Consider the following 21322-nt stretch of genomic DNA (forward strand, 5'->3'; position numbering starts at 1 on the left):
AAATAAAAGAGGATCCAAACAAATGGAAGAACATTCCATGCTCATGGGTTGGAAGAATCAATATTGTGAAAATGGCCATACTGCCCAAGGTAATTTATAGATTCAATGCCATCCCCATCAAGCTACCAATGACTTTCTTCACAGAATTGGAAAAAACTACTTTAAAGTTCATATGAAACCAAAAAAGAGCCCGCATCGCCAAGTCAATCCTAAGCCAAAAGAACAAAGCTGGAGGCATCACGCTACCTGACTTCAAACTATACTATAAGGCTACAGCAACCAAAACAGCATGGTACTTGTACCACAACAGAGACATAGATCAATGGAACAGAACAGAGCCCTTAGAAATGATGCCGCATATCTACAACTATCTGATCTTTGACAAACCTGACAAAAACAAGAAATGGGGAAAGGATTCCCTATTTAATAAATGGTGCTGGGAAAACTGGCTAGCCACATGTAGAAAGCTGCAACTGGATCCCTTCCTTATACCTTATACAAAAATTAATTCAAGATGGATTAAAGACTTATATGTTAGACCTAAAACCATTTTTGTATTTTTTTAGTAGAGACGGAGTTTCACTATGTTTCCCAGGCTGGTCTCAAACTTCTGACCTCAGGTAATCTGCCTTCCTCAGCCTCCCAAAGTTCTGGGATTACAGGTGAGAGCCACCATGCCCAGCCTCTCACTTAGGTTTTATATGAGTATCTTCTGTTTTTGTATTTGCAGTTCCAATTAGGTATAGGAAAAAATTATAAACATTGGAAATAAATATTCCAAGCTGTTCATAGTGATTATTTCGGGGTGATAGGATTATGTGAGGCTGGTTTTCTTTCTTCTAGCTTTCTGTATTTTGATAATTTCTAAAACTAGTTGTGTGTGTATATGTATATGTGTTTATTTACAATAAAATGTAGAAAATGAATGTTTAAATGTAAGAGAAGGGCAGATTTAGTTCGCCTCTTTCTTTTCCTGAAATAACTCAATCAACTTCCTCATCAGAGCACGTTAATAACAAATCAGGAACTCAGTGTCACATACAGGACCAAGACTAGCTCATTCTGGGCCTGGTCGTTGAAGAATTATTGCTATTTCTGGGGAACTTCTTGGTCTATGAGATACCTAAGCCCATACAACAACATAATTTTATATGATGAATTATGTAGTTATATACATGCTGTACTAAGAAATGCTATGTCTGAGATAAAGGTGAGTATAATATCATAATTTAAAATTAGAATGAAAATAAATAACAATAAAAGCAACAGCATATTTCCTATGTAAAGAGGAATTGCTTACATTTCAGGTGGTTTGTGAGTTTCTTTTGAATTGAGCACTTCTATTATCTGAGTCCCGGCCTGAATCTGAGGTTAATTATATGTTACCTTACAGCCGTAGAGACCATTTCTCCTTTAACGATACCACTCAACTTTTCATTTATCTTTCCTGGTTTCCTGCTCACTTGAAAATCTGTTGAGAAGACATTATAGGTTTGATAGATGGGATTAAAAGGAGAAAAAATAAAATAAAGGTAGTCCTACATCACACTAACCTTATTTAAGAACGCAGCAAGAAAGCTCTAAGGTGGGCTGTCTGAGCTCAAGAATTCAGGGGCAGGGGCAGTTAGAAGTCCTCCTCATTCAATCTACGGCCTCGAAAAATCTTAGGCCTCTCATGGAATATAAGCAGTGGTAATGGGAGGAAGGCATATTCTCTCTCTCTATGGCCCCCCACCTCAATTTCGCAACAATAGGAACCCAAGAGGAAAAAAAAATTGTCCAAAATGTGATAGAACCTTTTATTAATATGTATTTCCAAAATACTGCTGTACAGTAAATCACCCAACTACATAGTCACTTAACAAAAAACAACAACTGTTGACAAGGATGCAGAGAAAAGAGAACACTTAACACTGTTGGTGAGAATGTAAATTAGTACAGCCTCTATGGAAAACAGTATGGAGGTTTCTCAAAGAACTAAAAATAACTACCATAAAATCCAGCAATTCCACTACTTAAAATCTACCCAAAAAAATTATTATATTAAAAAAAGACACCTGAACACACACGTTTATAGCAACACTATCTACAACAGCAAAGTCATGGAATCAACTTAAGTGTCCATCAGTGGATGATTGGATAAAATGTAGTATGTCTACAGAATGGAAGACTATTCAGCCACAAAAAAAAATGCGATTATGGGTTTTTTTTTTTTTTTTGCAGCAACATGGATGAAACCGGTGGCCATGATCTTCAGAGAAACAGCTCAGACACAGAAAGACAAATACTGTATGTTCTCATTTGTAAGTGGAGCTAAATAATGTGTACACATGAACTTAGAGTGTGGAATGATGGACAGTGGAGACTCAGAAGGGTGGGAGGGTGGCAGGGGATGGGTGATGAGAAATTAATGGGTATAATATACATTGTTTGATAGATACCCTAAAAGCCCTGAGTTTACCACTACGCAATATATCCATGTAACCAAAATTACAATTGTACCCCATAAATTTGTACAAATAAAATAAATAAATGCACATAACTTATTAACCACTTTAGACTGTTTCTAGTACTTTACTATCATAAACAGTGCACCAAAGTCATTGTACTTTGTCATGTCACATATCTAAATGTATACATATTTGTAAATTCTAGATATGGCATTGCTGGGTCAAAGGGCATATGCATTAAATGTGTTTCATTAACAAACAATGGAAAATGAATAAATAATTTTTAAAAACAATGTAGGCTGGGCGCAGTGGCTAACACCTCTAATAGCAGCACTTTGAGAGGCTGAGGTAGGCGGATCACTTGAGCCCAGGAGTTCAAGACCAGCCTGGGCAACATGGCAAAACCTTGCCTCTACAAAAAACACAAAAATTAGCGGGGCATGGTGGTGCACACCTGTAGTCCCAGCTACTTGGGAGGCTGAGGCAGGAGGATGGTTTGAGCCTGAGAGGCAGAGGTTTCAGTGAGCTGAGATTGTACTATTGCACTCCAGCATGGGTGACAGAGTGAGACTCTGTCTTAGAAAACAACAACAACAACGATAACAGAAAACACCTACTTGCTTAAATAGCAATTAGGTATGATTTCTCAGCTAGACAGTTCTGCTTACCTGTACTGGGCTTAGCTAAATTTGACTGGGCTCCCCCGGGCATGTGTGGTCAGCAGGTTTGGGGTCTGGGCCTCAGTTTGGTTGATTCGTTCCTAATCCACATGATTCTGCAGCAGGCTAACGCAGTCTAGTGGACATGGCAGTTAGATAGTTTTCCACCAGGGAGAGAGGATGTGGGCACAATCTCTTAAATTCTAAACTCAGAACTAATCCTCCATCACTTCTAATGCATTCCACTGGCCAGCCCAGATTCCAGATGGGGAACAGTCGCAAAGTCGTGCTGCAAAGGGTATGGATACAAGAAGGGGGGAAAATTGGGGCCACGTTTGCGATCAACCTACCACAAACTGGAAACATAACAGTACAAGAAATAAGCAACAATTATGAAATATGCTTCATTGTTGTAATTATCCTGAGACAGTGTAGATCATAGGATTTTCACCAAGATGAAAACCAAAAAGTACTCAAAATTTTAATTAAGGACCATCTGAGAAGACACAGGAGACACCCATCAGATCTTGTCCCTGACCCACCCCCTAAGAGGCATTTCCCGCTCTGGAAGAAGAGTCCTTTGATTCCTGATGATTCTATGGAAGATTATTCCAAGCCTGGGGCCCCTTCAGAATGAAATCATAGCAGCCCTGTGAGGGGTTTATTAGGTACCCAAGGTGATCAATTATTTCTGCAGTCCTGAAGGAGCACAGAGCAGTGAGATCATTGAAGTTGTTTCAGATGTCTTAACAAGGTCTCCTGATCTCAGGCTTTGTTTGACATAGTCAAGTTTTGACAAAAGGTAGAAACATAAAATTATGCTGTAGCCTGAAAAAATTCTCTTTTAAATGAAACCCTAAATTTATATTCAAAATTGTATGCATACTGAGATTGAAAGCATGTAAAGCTATGTACATAAAAAGACAAAAGTAGACCAGGAACATACAAAAGGGAAAATAATTATATTCAGATCATGCAGTGGTCGTGTTTTTCTCATTTTTCAAAATGTTCTTTAATGCTGAGGTTATACTGTCTTACCATAAAAGGGCGGGGGGCTGTAAATAAATTGAAAGCAAAGATTAACAAGCATTTATCTTCAATAGTATACACATTGTAGAACAGTGAAAGCTCGGTATTGTCTTTTTATTTTATAATCTTAAGGCTGACAATGAAATATTCGAATGCCAAGAAACACAAAAGCAGTTCAGAAGTATACTTGAGGAAGAGTTATGTGACTCCACTATCATTACTTAATTCATACAAAGTGCCTTAAATAAGTGGTTTTATCTTTATCTTGTGATTTTTTATTTAGTAGATTTCTATGAATCTGTCTAATGATGACAGGCCAGCAGGGCCCATGTGCTGAAGCATATCTAACAATGCAATCACAGTAATTTGAAAAAATAACAAAAGAATAATCATGGCTATATATTCTCTGGCTGGTTTTGAATGCAAATGCAAAAATGTGGGTAAATGTTCAAAATTAATGTATCTAAAGCCAAAAAGAAAAACCTGGCTCAGTAGGAAACATTTTAACTTAGATCGTCAAATAATAAAGTTAACTCAACGTAAAAGCAAAGGAAACATGTTTTGTGTTTTGTTTTCTGGGGCTGAACACAAAGCTTTTAATATTAGTCAAAAGTTTGATAAAAGCATGCAGCACTATCTGAATCAGAAAAGTAGTTTTTGCTCTTAGCACTATTGAGTAGTTTGTAAGGAATGAGTTGATGATTCCAGCCTATTCTTAGATCCCTCCCCTGCCTCCTACTTCCCTACAGAGACCAGAAATAACCACAGTAGGAACATTTTCTATCCATGCCATACTGGTTCCTTTCAAGTTATTTTTATATACATTTTCTCATTTAAGATTCTTCCAGACCAGTGGACTAAATAGCACAGACATTGTCATCTCCATTTACAAATAAGAAACCAAGACTCCCCCAAAATAAGTAACTTTGAGATTACAAATATTTTAAGTACCCTGATCTGATCACTATACATTATATGTATTGAAGCATAACTATGTACTCCATGAGTATGTACAACTATTTGCCAATTTAAAAAATAAAAATTTTAAATTTTGAAAAGTTAAAAAAAATGTAAGTAACTAGTTCAAAGACATACAACTGCTAAGTGGCAGGTTAGGTTCACCCTTATGAGCAGCAGAAAAGGAGGGCACTTAAAGATGCTGCCTGTCATTAAGAAAAGATGTATGATATTAGAGAGAAATTTAAAATATAAAAGCAAAAAACAAATGCCCATAATTCCACTTATCAGAGAGAGAGCCACTTTTAACACCTTGACATAGCTTCTTCCAGCTATAATGGTCTAGCTTTGTATTTCACTGAGCAAACTGAATCAGTAAAAAGAGAACTTCCACATTCTCCCCAACCAGTCTACCAAGCCCACATCTGTGTCTATATACCCTGCCTTCCCTCCTGGTACAAGGGATGAACTGATCGTGTTCCTACTGTTTATTCTCTGCTTGATTTTATTTTCTTTTACCTACTCAGAGATTCATTCTGCAATTAGCTCCTAATCAGTTGTTCCCCCATGCCAAACGATTTCTATCAGTAAGCAAACATACTGTAATCTCTCCCATCCAGAACAAAGAAACAAACAATGAACAAATCTTTGTGGCCCCCACATCCTTCTCTCACGGCAGCCCTGTTTCTCTGCTCTCCTTTTTAGCACACAATCTTCAAAGTTGTCTAGACTCCCTGGCTCCTGTTGTGCCTTGAACACACTCCACGCAGGCTTGCATTCCTGCCACTCCACTAAAACTGCTTTTGTCCAGGCCAGTGACCTCCCCATGTCCAAATCCAATGGTCAATCCTCAGTGCTCTTCTTAATCCTGCAGGAGCACTTGACATCTATCCCACTTTCTTTGAAACACGTTCTTCTTTGGGTTCCCAGCACACCATCCTCTCTTGGCTTTACTCCTATCTCCATGGCCACTTCTCACTTTTGCAAGTTCTTCCTCTCCCCAACCCTAAGATTGGCCCATTGCTCAACCTTTTCACTTGTTTATCTCTATACCAACTTTCTTGGTGATCTCATCAGTCCCATGCCTTAAATTACCACCTGTATGTTGATAATCCCCACATTGTATCTCCAGCCCTGATATAAATTTCTCCCCTGAACTCCAGAATTACATATCTCCACTTGGACATCTAATAGGCATCCCTTCTAGGCTCCAATATGGCCTTACTGTTTGTTTATAAGTGGTATCAGCTCTGATTCACTGAAAATCCCTTCTGATTAACCAGCCTGTTGGACACCAGTTGATACTTATAAATATCGTCCTTTTGATGAAGGCATCTCAACTTTAAAAATGGCCACACCGAAATCTTGATTCCAGCCCACTAGTACTCCATCTTCTCACAGTCTTTCCCATTTCTGTAAACATCCTTGGACTTACTGTTCCCTCTGCCTGGAAATCTCTTCCCCCAGATACCTGCTTGGCTTGCTCCTTCACTTCCTTCAAGTCTCTACTTAAACAGCAGCCATGAAATCCTTCCTCAGCACCTACTTAAAAGAGGGGCTCCCCATTCCCCCCATTGTGCTTCATCCTTGGCCTTTTCTGTTTTGCTGTGTTGCTCTTTTCATTAAAGCACATATGAGATGATAAAATACGGAGGGAGGTTACATATGATATGGCAGATTTGCTCATTCGGGTGTTTGTTTACAGTCTTCCCCCACTAAAAATTAAGCCTCAGGCAGACAGGGGCATATTTTAGATTTTGGTTCGGTGTTTGATACTCAGGACCTAGAAATATGTTTTATGCACAATAGGCTTTTGTTTTCTCGGGGGAGACAGAAACTGAACAAATGATTGGGCAAATGTATCATATTATATGTTATATAATTGAATGATTTCAGCTAAGAGGAAAAAAGAAGCAGGGAAGGGACTAGAGAATGGGAGAGACATGGGGGTCTATGTACATGCACACATACGACACATGATTTAGAAAAATAGTACCAAAAAGGCCATTTGGTTACCTGCTTTTTTTAAAACAGTATATATATATTTTTGGCCAGGTGTGGTGGCTCACACCTATAATGCCAGCACTTTGGGAGCTGCCTGAGGCAGGCGGATCACTTGAGGTCAGGAGTTGGAGACCAGCCTGGACAACATGGTAAAACCCTGTCTCTGCAAAAAATACAAAAATTAGCCAGGCATGATGGCACACGCCTGTAATCCCAACTACTCAGGAGCATCGCTTGAACCTGGGAGGTGGAGGTTGCAGTGATCCGAGATTGTGCCACTGCACTCCAGCCAGGGCAACAAACAGAGTGAGACACTCTCAAGCAAACAAAAAAAAGTATTTTTAATGACTACATAAGGTTCCATTGTATAGATTATTGTTTATTTAACCAATCCAGCATTGTCAAATATTTAAATGGGCTCCTTTTTTCACCTCTATAAATATTAGTTAGTTTTTTTAAATTTATGGTAATTTTATTTTATAATTTTTTTATTTTTCCATAAGTTATTGGAGTACAGGTCATATTTGGTTACATGAGTAAGTTCTTTAGTAGTGATTTCTGAAATTTTGGTGCAACCATCACCCGAGCAGTATACACTGCACCATATTTATATTCTTTTATCTGTCGCTCCCCTCCCACTGTTCCCCACAAGTCACCAAAGTCCATTGTATCATTCTTATGCCTTTGCATCCTCATAGCTTAGCTCCCACTTATCAGTGAGAACATACGATATTTGTTTTCCATTCCTGAGTTACTTCACTTAGAATAATAGTCTCCAGTCTTACCCAGGTCACTGCAAATGCTGTTAATTAATTTGTTTTTATGGCTGCATAGTATTCCATTGTGTATATATACCATAGTTTATCCACTTGTTGATCGATGGGCATTTGGTTTGGTTCCACATTTTTGCGATTCCGAATTCTGCTACTATACACATGCGTATGCAAGTATTTTTTTCGCGTAATGACTTCTTTTCCTCTGGGTAGATACCCATTAGTGGGATTGCTAGATCAAATGGTAGTTCTACTTTTAGTTCTTTAAGGAATCTCCACACCATTTTCCATAGTGGTCGTAGTAGTTTACATGCCCACCAGCAGTGTAGAAGTGTTCCAAGTTCACCATATCCATGCCAACATCGACTGTTTCTTTATTTTTTATTATGGCCATTCTTTCAGGAGTAAGGTGGTATTGCCTTGTGGTTTTGATTTGCATTTCCCTGATCATTAGTGATGCTGAGCATTTTTTCATATGTTTGTTGGTCATTTGTATATTTTGTTTTGGGAATTGTCTATGCATATCCTTAGCCCACTTTTTGATGGGATTGTCTGTTTTTATCTTGTGGATTTGTTTGAGTTTGTTGTAGATTCTGGATATTAGTCCTTTGCCAGATGTATAGACGGTGAAGATTTTCTCCCATTCTGTGGGTTGTCTGTTTACTCTGCTGACTGTTCCTTTTGTCATGCAAAAGCTCTTTAATTAGGTCCCAGCTATTTATCTTTGTTTTTATTGCATTTGCTTTTGGGTTCTTAGTCATGAAATCCTTGCCTAAGCCAATGTCTAGAAGGAATTTTCCAATGTTATCTTCTAGAATTTTTGTAGTTTCAGGTCTTCAGTTTAAGTCCTTAATCCATCTTGAGTTGATTTTTATATAAGGTGAGAGATGAGGATCCAGTTTTATTCTCTTACATGTGGCTAGCCAATTATCCCAGCACCACGTGTTGAAAAGGCTGTCATTTCCCCACTTTATATTTTTGTTTGCTTTGTCAAAAATCAGTTGGCTGTAAGTGTTTGGGTTTATTTTTGGGTTCTCTATACTGTTCCATTGTTCTATGTGCGTATTTTTGTAACAGTACCACACTGTTTGGGTGACTATGGCTTTATAGTAAAGTTTGAAATCAGGTAGTGTGATGCACCAGATTTGTTCTTTTTGCTTAGTCTTGCTTTGGCTGTGCAGGCTCTTTTTCGGTTCCATATGAGCTTTAGAATTGTTTTTTCTAATTCTGTGAAGAATGACTGGAGGTATCCTGATGGGGATTGCATTGAATTTGTAGATTGCTTTTGGCACTATGGTCATTTTCACAATATTGATTCAGCTCATCATGAGCGTAGGATGTGTTTCCATTTGTTTGTGTCTTCTATGATTTCTTTCACATTGTTTTGTAGTTTTCCTAATAGAGGTCTTTCACCACCTTGGTTAGGTGTATTCCTAAGTATTTATTTTTTTCAGCTATTGTAAAAGGAGTTGAGTACTTGATTTGATTCTCCGCTTGGTAGCTGTTGGTGTATGGAAGAGCTACTGATTTGCGTACATTAATCTTGTATCTGGAAAATTTGCTGAATTCTTTTATCAGTTCTAAGAGCTTTCTGGAAGAGTCTTTAGGGTTTTCAAGATAGACGATCATATCATCAGCAAACAGTGACAATTTGACTTCCTCTTTATCGATTTGGATGACCTTTATTTCTTTCTCTTGTCTGACTGCTCTGGCTAGAACTTCCAGTACTATGGTGAAAAGGAGTGGTGAGAGTGGACATTCTTGTTTTGTTCCAGTTCTCAAAGGGAATACTTTCAACTTTTCCTCATTCAGTATTATGTTGGCTGTGGGTTTGTCATAGATGGCTTTTATTACATTAAGGCATGTCCCTTGTATGCCAATTTTGCTGAGATTTTAATCATAAAGCAATACTGGATTTTGTCAAATGCTTTTTCTGCATCTATTGAGAGGATCATGTGATTTTTGTTTTTAATTCTGTTTACGTGGTGTATCACATTTATTGACTTGCATATGTTAAACGATCCTGCATCCCTGATATGAAACCCACTTGATCATAGTGGATTATCTTTTTGATATGTTGTTGGATTCAGTTAGCTATTATTTTGTTAAGGATTTTAGCATCTATGTTCATCAATGATTTCACTCTGTAGCTTTCTTTGTTGGACATGTCCTTTTCTGGTTTCGGTATTAGGGTGATGTTGGCTTCACAGAATGAATTAGGAAGGATTCCTTCTTTCTCTATCTTGTGGAACAGTGTCAAAAGGATTGGTACCAATTCTTCTTTGAATGTCTAGTAGGATTCTGCTGTGAATCCATCTGGTCCCAGACATTTTTTTGGTTGGTAATTTCTTAATTACCATTCCAGCATTGCTGCTTATTATTGATCTGTTCCGGATATCCAGTGCCTCCTGATTTAGGCTAGGAGGGTTGTATTTTTACAGGAATCTATCTATCTCTTCTAAGTTTTCTAGTTTATATATGTAAAGGTGTTCATTGTAGCCTTGCATTATCTTTTATATTTCAGTGGTGTCACTTGTAATATCTTCTGTTTAATTTCTTAGTGAGGTTATTTGGATTTTCTCTCTTCTTTTCTTGGTTAATCTTGCTAATGGTCTATCTATTTAATTTATCTTTTCAAAGAAACAGTTTTTGTCTCATTTATTATTTGTGTGTTTTTTTTTGTTTCAATTTCATTTAGTTCTGCTCTGAACTTAGTTATTTCCTTTCTTCTGCTGGGTTTGGGTTTGGTTTGTTTTTGTTTCTCTAATTCCTTGAGATGTGACCTTAGATTGTCAGTTTGTGCTCTTTCGGACTTTTTGATGTAGGCATTTAGTGCTTTGAACTTTCCTCTTAGCACTGCCTTTGCTGTATCCCAGGGGTTTTGATAGGTTGTGTCATTATTATCATTCAGTTCAAAGAATTTTTTAATTTCTACCTTGATTTTGTTTTTACCTCAATGATCATTCAGGAGCAGGTTATTTAATTTCCATGTATTTGCATGGTTTTGAAGGTTTCTTTTGGGACTGATTTCCAGTTTTATTTCACTGTGGTCTGAGAGAGTGCTTGATATATTTTCAATTCTCTTAAATTTATTGAGGCTCATTTTATGGCCTATCATATTGTCTATCTTGGAGAAAGTTCCAAGTTGTACAAGTTGGATGTGTACTCTGCAGTTGTTGGATAAAATGTTCTCTATATATTTGTTAGGTCCATTTGTTCCAAGAAACAATCCAATGTTTCTTTGTTCACTTTCTGTCTTGATGACCTGTCCAGTGCTGTCAGTGGAGTATTGAAGTCCCCCACTGTTATGTTGCTCTCTGTCTCATTTCTTAGGACTATTAGTAATTGTTTTATAAATTTGGGATCTCCAGTGTTAGGTGCATATATGTTTAGGATTGTGATATTTTCCTATTGGACAAGGCCTTTTACCATTATATAATGTCCCTCTTTGTCTCTTTTTACCATTGTTGCTTTAAAGTTTGTTATGTGTGTACTTTTGTTTTTTTGTTTTTTGCTTTTGCTTTATAACTTGTATTTTTGTTTTATAGGTCCTGTGTGATTTATGCTTTAAAGAAGTTCTGTTTTGATGTGTTTCCATGATTTGTTTCAAGATTTAGGGCTCCTTTTTGCAGTTCTTATAGTGGTAGTAATGGCAAATTCTCTCATCATTTGTTTGTCTGAAAACAACTGTATCTTTCCTTCATATATGATGCTTAGTTTTAATGGATACAAGATTCTTGGCTGATAATTGTTTTGTTTGAGGAGGCTGAAGATAGGCTGCGAATCCCTTCAAGCTTGTAGGGTTTCTGCTGAGAACTCTACTGTTAATTTGATAGACGTACTTTTATAGGTTACCTGGTGCTTCTGTCTCACAGCTCTTAAGATTCTTTCCTTCATCTTAACTTTGGGTAACCTTATGACAATGTACCTAGGTGAAGATCTTTTTGCAGTCAATTTCCCAGGTGTTCTTTGTGCTTCTTTTATTTGGTTGTCTAGGTCTCTCACAAGGCCACGGAAGTTTTCCTCAATTAGTCCCCCAAATATATTTTCTAGGCTTTTAGAACTCTCTTCTTTTTCAGGAACATTGATTATTCTTAGGTTTGGTTGTTTAACATAATCCCAGACTTCTTGGAGCCTTTGTTCATATTTTCTTATTATTTTTTCTTTGTCTTTGTTGGATTGGGTTAATTCAAAGACTTTGTCTTCAAGTGCTGAATTTCTTTCTTCTACTTTTTCAATTCTATTGCTGAGACTTTCCACAGCATTTCGCATTTCTAAAAGTATGTCCAAAGTTTCCTGAATTTATGATTGTTTTTTCTTTAAGCTATCTATTTCCTTGAATATATCTCCCGTCACTTCTTCTATCATTCTTGGATTTCCTTGCATCGTGCTTTGTCTTTCTCTGATGTCTCCCTGATTATCCTAATAACTAACCTCCTGAATTCTTTTTCAGGTAAATCAGAGATTTCTTCTTGGTTTGGATCCATTGCTGGTGAACTAGTGTGATTATTTAGGGGTGTTGTAGAGCCTTGTTTTGCCATATTACCCGGGTTGGTTTTCTGATTCCTTCTCATTTGGGTAGGCTCTGTCAGAGGGAAGGTCTAAGGCTGAAGGCTGTTGTTCAGATTCTTTTGTCCCACGGGGTGTTCTTTTGATGTAGTATGCTCCCCCTTTTCCTATGGATGTGGCTTTGTGTGAGCCGAACTTCAGTGACTGTTGTCTCTCTTCTGAATCTAGCCACCCAACGAGTCTACCTGGCTCTGGGCTGGTACCAGGGGTTGTCTAAACAGAATCCAGTGATGTGAACCATCTGTGAGTCTCTCAGCCATGGATACCAGCACCTGTTCCAGTAGAGGTGGTGGAGGGTGCAATGAACTCTGAGAGGGTCCTTAGCTTTGGTGGTTTAATGCTCTATTTTTGTGCTGGTTGGCCTCCTGCCAGCAGGTGGTGCTTTCCAGAAAGCATCAACTGCAGTAGTGTGGAGAGGAACCGGTGGTGAGCTGGGCCCTAGATTCCCAAGATTACATGCCCTTTGTCTTACATTACTAGGGTGTATAGGGAAGCACCATCAGGTTGGGGCTGGGCTAGGTGTGTCTGAGCTCAGACTCTCCTTGGGTGGATCTTGTTGCACCTGCTGTCAGGGATGGAGGTGAGATTCTCAGGTCACTGGAGTTGTGTACCTAGGAGGATTATGGCTGCCTCTGCTGAGTCATGCAGGTTGTCAGGGAAGCAGGATAAAGCCAGCAGTCACAGGCTTCACCCAGCTCCCATGCAAACTGAACGGCCAGTATTACTTCCACCGTGACCCCCAACCAATATCCCCGAGTATCTTAGCTCTACTGTGGGGTAGCAAGGGAAGGATAAAGTAGCCAAGCTTGAATAAGAGTATACACTTGATCTTTGCACTTTAAAAATATATCTTCAGCATTTCCTTGTTATTATATTATATATTTTTTTCCAAAGAGTGATTTGTAATGGCTGCATAATATTCCATTATATAAAAATACCACAGTTTTTAAAATCCCCTACTGGATTTCCTGCCTTCCTTTTTTCTTTTTTATTTTGTAGGTATAACTACAATGGCCATCCTTATCTGGAGTTCAACAACCTTGAACTGGGCTCAAGCAACACATTCACTTTAGCCTTCTGAGTAGCTGGGACTACGGACACATGCCACTGCACCAGGCTAATTTTTATTTTTTGTAGAGATGGGGTTTTGCTACATTTCCCAGGCTGGTCTCAAACGCCTGGCCTCAAGCAATTCCCCCACCTAGGCCTCCCAAAGTGCTGGGATTACATGAATGAGCTACTGCACCTGGCTTCATGCATGATCTTGATTATCTATTTTCCTTGAAGAATTGTGGAATTCTAGGATAAAAATATTTTTGAGTCTCTTACTACATTTTGGAAAATTGACATTCTGAAATATACCAATTTATTCTGCCACTGATATCCCTATTTTCTTATAATTTTAGGATTTGGAAGAATTGGGCCCATATCAAACCCATATCAGCAAGTGGAGGAAGTATATGCGGTCCCTATTAGGCCACTGTTTGCTCAGTGCTTGTACCTGAGAGCCCCCAAAAACAGCTTGTTGACATCTCTTGACTTGAACCTGCATTTTTGGTGCAGTAGGAATTATGTGGGCTTGGGAACCACTGAGAACTGAAGAAGGACTCCTAACACATCCATTTGTGAACTGTGTCATTGTGGGCGCAGTATTGAACCACTTGCACCCTTGGTCTTCTCATCTTTCGCATGGGGATGGCCCTACCTAGCTCACAGGACTATGGTAAGGTTGAGATGAAATCACACATGTAAAGCACCTGGGAGAAAGCTTGTCCTTAACAAGTATTAATATTCTACCCAGAACCCCACCTGAACCCCCTTCTCCATTCCACCAGTTCCTCCGTCTCATCCCTGCCCCCACCTCATAAACGACAGCAGTGGCTTCTCTAACATATTAGGATTCTGAGTTTGAATAAATTACTAATATTTTTATTTGATTTGATGTTCAAAATCTCTGACCAAAAGTGAACAATTTAATTATGTAATTATTTTATTTTATTCTATTTTTATTTGAGACAATGTCTCCCTCTGTTGCCCGGGCTGAAGCTCAGTGGTGCAATTATGGCTCACTGCAGCCTCGAGCAATCCTCAGGCTCAAGCAATCCTCCCACCTCAACCTCCCAATTAGCAGAGACTACAGGCATGCACCACCATGCTTGGCTAATTTTTTAAAAAAATTTTTAGAGATGGGGTCTCATTATGTTGCATTATGTTGTCTCACTAGGATGGTTTTGAATTCCTAGACTCTAACGATTCTCTTATCTCAGCCTTCCGAAGTGCAGAAATTATAGACATGAGCCACCACACTCAGCCTGAAGGTGAACAGTTTACAAGTCAAGAAGAGAAATTGTCCTGTCTGTGATATTGCCAGACTCCCTCTGGCTGAAGATTACTGTATCAGCCCCGTGAGTGATAACCAGGCTGTTTGGGCCAAAAGCCTCTCAAATGAAACTTCTCTCTGGTTTGAAAAGAGCTTTTTTGGGAGGAATGCCCACATGAATATATGGTTTTCTGTACTGAACATCTATCAACAACAGTGAAATTAAGTCAAGAAATTTTTAGCTATTTACAAAGTCATAAATGAAATTTGTGTTACCGTTCCTTTCTATTTGCGGTCATTTAATGCATGAGTTCGTGATGAAGTTATGACCAAATACGACTTGAATTCATGATTTGTTTGGATGGGAGGGGGTAGATTTTGCTCAACATTTATTACAGTATTCATTCAGTGAGATTTTATTTGGCACTTGCTGCATGCCAGGTGATGAAACAAGTACTGCAGATTAGGGCTGAATAAGGAAGACATGGTTTTAGATTCATAAGCTTCCAGTCTACAGTAAAGACAGACAAGAAACAAAAGACAATAAACAAAAATGCTACATAAATTACTGTATAGTGTGAAGTTATGATAAGAGCCACAAAGGAGGAGAGGAATGCCTTGATTGTATTTGTGTCTGGGGTACCTAACCTAGAGAAATGGGTGAAATTTAAACTAGACTCTCAGAAATGACTAGTTAAAAAAAGAGTGGCAGATTGTATTTTCCAAAACTAGTCACAACCGTATGTCTGCCCCACATGCCCTTCTGGAACCTGCCCCTCCTCCATCAAGTGCCAGAGTCCATGTCCCCTCCTTCTGTTCCTGGATAGATCTTTGTGACTGCTTTAACCAAGAAAGCATATTTGAAATGATGTCGTATAACTTTCGAGGTAGATCATAAAAGGTGATGCAGCTTCCAATCAGCCTCCTCTCTTAGAAGCTCACCCTTGGAACCCAGCCACATGGAGAGGCCCCTGTGGAGGTGAACTGAGACCCCAGGCCTAAGCCGTGGCTGAGTTGACAGCAGCAGATTTTTAGCCACATGAGGGAACTGCCTTGAGGGGATGCTGTGACCCTTAGTCAATCCACCCTAGGTGATGCTGCGTGGAGCAGACAAGCCTTCCCTCCAATCCCTGCAAATTGCAGCTGCTTGAACAAAATAAATGATTACAGTTGTTTTCCAGTACTAAGTTTGGGGTGGTCATTTACATAGCAATAGATAACCAGAAGACAGAGTATACAATGAGAGTGAAAGACTGGAGGCAGGAAGAGCTTCACCTGTCCAAGGACATGAAAAGAAGCCAGTGTGACTGGAGCACAATGAGCAAAGCAGGGTGTGGAGTAAAAGGAGACAGAAGGGGCTGGAGGAGGCAAGCCTAGGCATCCTTGGAGGCAGGGCTACCAGTCAGCTAATATACAATGGGCTGGATGTACACAGTGCAAAAATATCAGTTCCTGTCACTCCCACAGCACAGGGCAGCTCCTCCAGACTTGTGCCGCTTTTGTCACACCCATCACCAGCCCCACCATGTCCCACCTGAGGTGCCAGGACCAGTAGGCAGGAGTCCCTCCTCTGAGTTGCTACTTTCTGGCCCCACCTCCTCCCTTTTAATTGCTTCAGTCCTAGGAATGGTAGCTGCTTCCTGAAGTTATTCATATCCAGGCACCTGTGTAACAAATTTCCTGATTACCCCTGTGTTTGAAATACCTAGGGTGATTTTTGTTTTCTAAACTGAATGCTGACAACAAATAGGATGACACTTCCCCACTCCCTGCTGCTGTGGCCCTTCTCAGAAGCCCCTTGGACTCCCTGGGATTAAAGAGGTGACACCAGCACCACAGGCACCCATCTCCAAATCTTGCTCCAGCACTGAAATTAACATCAGTTCTAATTGGTTTGTGCTTCTGCTGTATAGGGGAGTAAATATTTTGACTACCGTCCCCCTGCAGAATATGGAAATAATTTTAGACTTGATTCTAAATCCAATGAGAGGCTACTAGAAGATTGTAGACAGTGGCCTGACATAATCAAATGTACATTTTAAAGGATTACTTTGACTACTGTATGCTGAATATACTGGAAAGAGGGCAAAAATGAATGCTAAGAGGCTACTTAGGAAGTTACTATACCTCCTAACTAAGTGAGAAATAATAGTGGCCTAGACTAGGCTGATGAATGTGGGCATAAGAATACAGGTTCTGGCCAGGCACGGTGGCTAACGCCTGTAATCCCAGCACTTTGGGAGGCCGAGGCGGGTGGATTACGAGGTCAGGAGATCGAGACCATCCTGGCTAACACGGTGAGACCCCATCTCTACTAAACATACAGAAAATTAGCCAGGCGTGGTGGCAGGCACCTGTAGTCCCAGCTACTCGGGAGGCTGAAGCAGGAGAATGGCATGAACCCAGGAGGCAGAGCTTGCAGTGAGCCGAGATCGCTCCACTGCACTCCAACCTGGGTGACAGAGCGAGACTCTATCTCAGAAAAAAAAAAAAAAGAATACAGGTTCTGCTAATCCAGTTTAGGTCATCAATAACCTTGCTTTTTTCTCTCTGTCTCTATCCCCTACATGAAACATAAAGATTGATCTATAAAGGCTATAACTGGCAAAGCGTAAGAAAAAAATATTTAAAGAGAGAGATTGGGTGACTATCACTGCAAAGGGCCAAGACCAATTAAAATGGAAACAGGTCTCACAGGCTCCCTAATTTTTATCGACTATTAGCTGGCTTCGCACACCAGAAGGCATTCCAAGGAAGGTGTAAGTACTTTCTTCCCCACTCTTCCCCCTAGGAACCTTGTCCAGCATGTCAGTCTCCAGGTTTTGCTCTACAAGGTGACAACCATCACTGCCCGGGCCAATGTTAGTAATTCTCCATATTTGCAATATCCTCAGAGCCCGATTCTCTCCTTCTTTCAGGAATAACTACTGTCAGAATTGCCTAGATGATTCTCCAAGCTCCATTGTTTACCCACCTCCTGTCCCCTCCTTTTAGAGTTCCTGCAAAGCTCTGGCATTTACTTCCAATCCAGAAGCTTCCAGAAACGTCTTTGTGAACTACTAGGACCTTCTTGAGAACTTGGGACCTGAGTTCTTTATGGAGGGCCTTCAAGGGTAGATATCGAAATGTGCTGAAAAGAACAAAAGGCTTGAATGAATAGCTATGTGATGCTGGGAGAGTAGCAGACCTCTCTTAGCCTCTGTTTTCTCACCTGAAAATAGAAAAAACCATCCCTACCTGCCTGGGCTGTTAGGCAGTTCAAATACCTTTACCAAAGCCGTACCTAGCTCACATTAGTTGCCCAATAAATAAATCATCTCATTAAAATAAAAAGAATACAGGTTCTGGACAGATTTATGAGGTAAAGCAGACAGTATCTGGGGACTCATTGAATGTGGGGATGAGAAGGAGGCCGCCATCAAGAAGAACCCTAAGGTTTCCGGTGTGAGAAACTTGGGGCATGGAGTTCATTTGCTGATAGGAAACTCAATGAAGCAGGCGGAGGAATGGGTCATAAATTCCATCTGGGCCATATTTGGGTAGATGACTATGAGTCATCCAAAGGCAAATATTGAATATATGCTTTGACATATAGATTTGAAGTATGGAAGACAGAGATCTTTGCAAGAAATAAAAATTTCCAAGTTATCAGACTGTAGAGATGGTATGTAGAGCCTTGGAAATGGGTAAAATAATCTAGGAAGTGATTGTGGAGAAAGAGAGGAGAGTCCAGGTCCAGGATTATGCCATGAGGAAGACCCAGGAAAAATGAAGGAAGGAAGGAAGGGAGGGAGGGAGGAAGGAAGGAAGGAAGGAAGGAAGGAAGGAAGGAAGGAAGGAAGGAAGGACAGGAAATGTGGTGTGGAAGGAAGGTAGGATTTGTTTTTTCTTTTTTGTAGAGACAGGGTCTTGCTATGTTGCCCAGGGTGGTATTGAACTCCTGACCCCAACTGATCCTTCTGCCTCTGTCTCCCACACTGTCAAGACAACAGGCATAAGCCAGAGTGCCTGGAGAGTAGGATTTTCAATTGGAAATTTCAGGCAGGCATTGGGATTGCTGCACTATCCTTGGCCCATATTTTCAATCTCATTCCTGCCTTAGTCCTTAGTATTCTAAAGGTTGAAATGGTAGGGAAGATGGTGACATGGAGAGAACTCTTTGGTTCAGACAGCCCTGACCTGGGAACAAGGCTCAGCTGCTCTCCCACCGTGTGACCAAAGTAAGCCTTCTTTTTTCCCACTTTCAGCCTCTATTTCCTTTTTACTCTCTCTTTAAAAAAAAAAAAAATTGTTTTAGAGATGGGAGTCTCACCATTTTGCCCAGGCTGGTCTCAAACTCCTGGCTTTAGGTAATCCTCCTTCCTGGGCCTCCCAAAGTGTTGGGATTACAGACATGAGCCACTGTGCCCAGCCCATTTTCTTTTCTCTTTATCAGCATTAAAAGAGTGTTGTAAAAATAAAATAATTTGATGTGTATAGATATATTGATATACATTCAGATATATATCTGAAATATATATAGCTATATATCTAATATACATAAAAGATATATAAATTGCTATCTATCTCTAGATATACCTACATCCACAAATATCTATATACATCTAGATATATATCTATACATATCTATAGATAGATGGCAATTATATACAAGATTTGCATAAAGTTCTCAGCACATGGCAGATACTATACAAATGTTGGCCCGTCACACACACGCATACGCAAACACACTCCAGACCACCTTCCTTCTTTCACACTTAAGAAAATAAGAACCAGCTGATTTAAAAGATAATCCTCCATCAGCCCTCACGCCTGAAGAATTGGTACTTTCAGAGCCTGAGAAGCCTTCTCAGCCAGCCGGAAGACAGAACCCACACTGTGCGGCTCCCCAGTGCATAGCTTGCATCATGCAGATGCCCACAAACCCTTCATTCAGACGTTGCTGAGGCTGGGGCTGGGCAGCCGCGCAGGCAGCAAAGAGCCAGGTCTTGCATGTACTGAGACCCTAGAGAGAATTTCTGTAGGTTTTGTTGTTGTTTTGTCCTCTGGGAAGGCTGCTCTTGACTTTCTGGCAATAAATAGAGAAATATAGATAGATGGTAGATGGATGGATGGATGGATAGATAAATAGATAGATGATAGATAGATGATAGATGATAGATAGATGATAGATAGATGATAGATAGATAGATAGATAGATAGATAGATAGATAGATAGATGATAGATAGATAGGCAGATATCAATTTAGAACATATATGGTCCCCAGGTTTCCCCACTGGATATCCAAATTGGCCTCACCGCATCTGTAATTGAGAAATGATGTTACTCCTAAGGCACTGGGCACAGCAGCTAGGAGCCCGGACACCTCCACTCCAAATACTCTGTCCTGGCAGCCCCCCTATTTCAAATGTCCTGTAAGGCTGTGTATCAGGCTCTGTGTCCTGGTTTGGGGGTTTGAAAATATGGTCACCATTTAGAGATACAGGCAAAAGTAAGACATTCTCTTTTTTCCTCCAACTTAAAAGGAAATTATTTGTTACCAAAAAAAAAAAAAAACATTATAACAAGCAACATGACCAGACATTTTATGGAAAGAAAAATTTACCCCTGAACCCTGACATACCAAGAAATCAAAATGTTTTCTTTTTTTGTCATGCCCTTCACCATTCCTAATTTGTGAAATATTTATTATTGTAACATTAAACAAAAACAAAACAAAACAAAAAACAGGCAGTGCCAAAGCTGTGTGAGCTCCCAGACCTGCACTCTCCCACCGTCTTTTCCGACTCATCTACCCAGATACATAGAAGCAAACCGTGGGAGGCCTTCTCCTGCTACCCAGCCCACCTGCAGATGGCCCAAATGAAACCCCCCAAACCCTCAATCAATCAAATTTTCCAAACATTACCTACTGCGTGTTCAGCTCTCCTCTAGACACAGAGCAGGGTGAGGAGGAGGGATGTAGGAAAGAAATAGAAGACCTGGTCCTTACTTGCCGGGGCGTTGCCATGGCAACGGGAAGGGGGGCTACAGAGGGGGTGGAAAAAGGGCACAATTACCAAGAAAGGCCAGGGCCTAACTGAAGTTCTTGCCCCGTTTCATGTGTGCAGGATGCAGCTGCCTTCTTTGTCCTTTGTGAATGAAGCCACTGATTGTAGCTTCTGAGGCAGTTTCCCAAAAGTGTCATGAGAAAGAGGCAAGATGTTAATGTGCTAAGCAGAAAAAAACAATTCCATGGCCAGATGAGTTGGGGATGTGAGGGTTAAAGAAAAACAAACAGGTTTCTTTCTCCAGATCTCACAGCATTTACTCACAGGCAGTGTGAATCTCAACGAGGGCGCGGAAGCCTGCTGCATTTCCCAAGCTTGTGTGGACACAGGGAGGAACACCTTGAGGATCCAGCATCTAAGAAACACACTTTGGAAAATGCAGCTCCAGAATATTCTCTTTTGTGTCTGCTCAAGGACCATATAGCAGATTCTCCCAGATATTTCTAGGCTAAAGGAAGTCATTCCCTCCCCTTCCTTCTCATGCCTGGAAAATGGTAGGATTGAAGAGAA

General features: G+C 40.0%; 1 long non-coding RNA gene across 2 annotated transcripts in view; it reads right to left on the bottom strand.

The window, feature by feature from the left end:
• The window catches only part of LOC134731647 (uncharacterized), a 45254-nt gene extending 24509 nt beyond the window's left edge, over positions 1 to 20745 (bottom strand). Inside the window, exon 1 of one of the 2 annotated variants that reach the window (XR_010114102.1) lies at positions 20671 to 20745. This is a non-coding gene — a long non-coding RNA (uncharacterized lncRNA). The remainder of the gene's footprint in view (positions 1 to 20670) is intronic. The other variant, XR_010114103.1, reaches the window with a different exon arrangement.
• Positions 20746 to 21322: the final 577 nt, after the last annotated feature.

Source organism: Symphalangus syndactylus, chromosome 10 (assembly GCF_028878055.3).
Source record: "Symphalangus syndactylus isolate Jambi chromosome 10, NHGRI_mSymSyn1-v2.1_pri, whole genome shotgun sequence".
NCBI lineage: Eukaryota > Metazoa > Chordata > Mammalia > Primates > Hylobatidae > Symphalangus > Symphalangus syndactylus.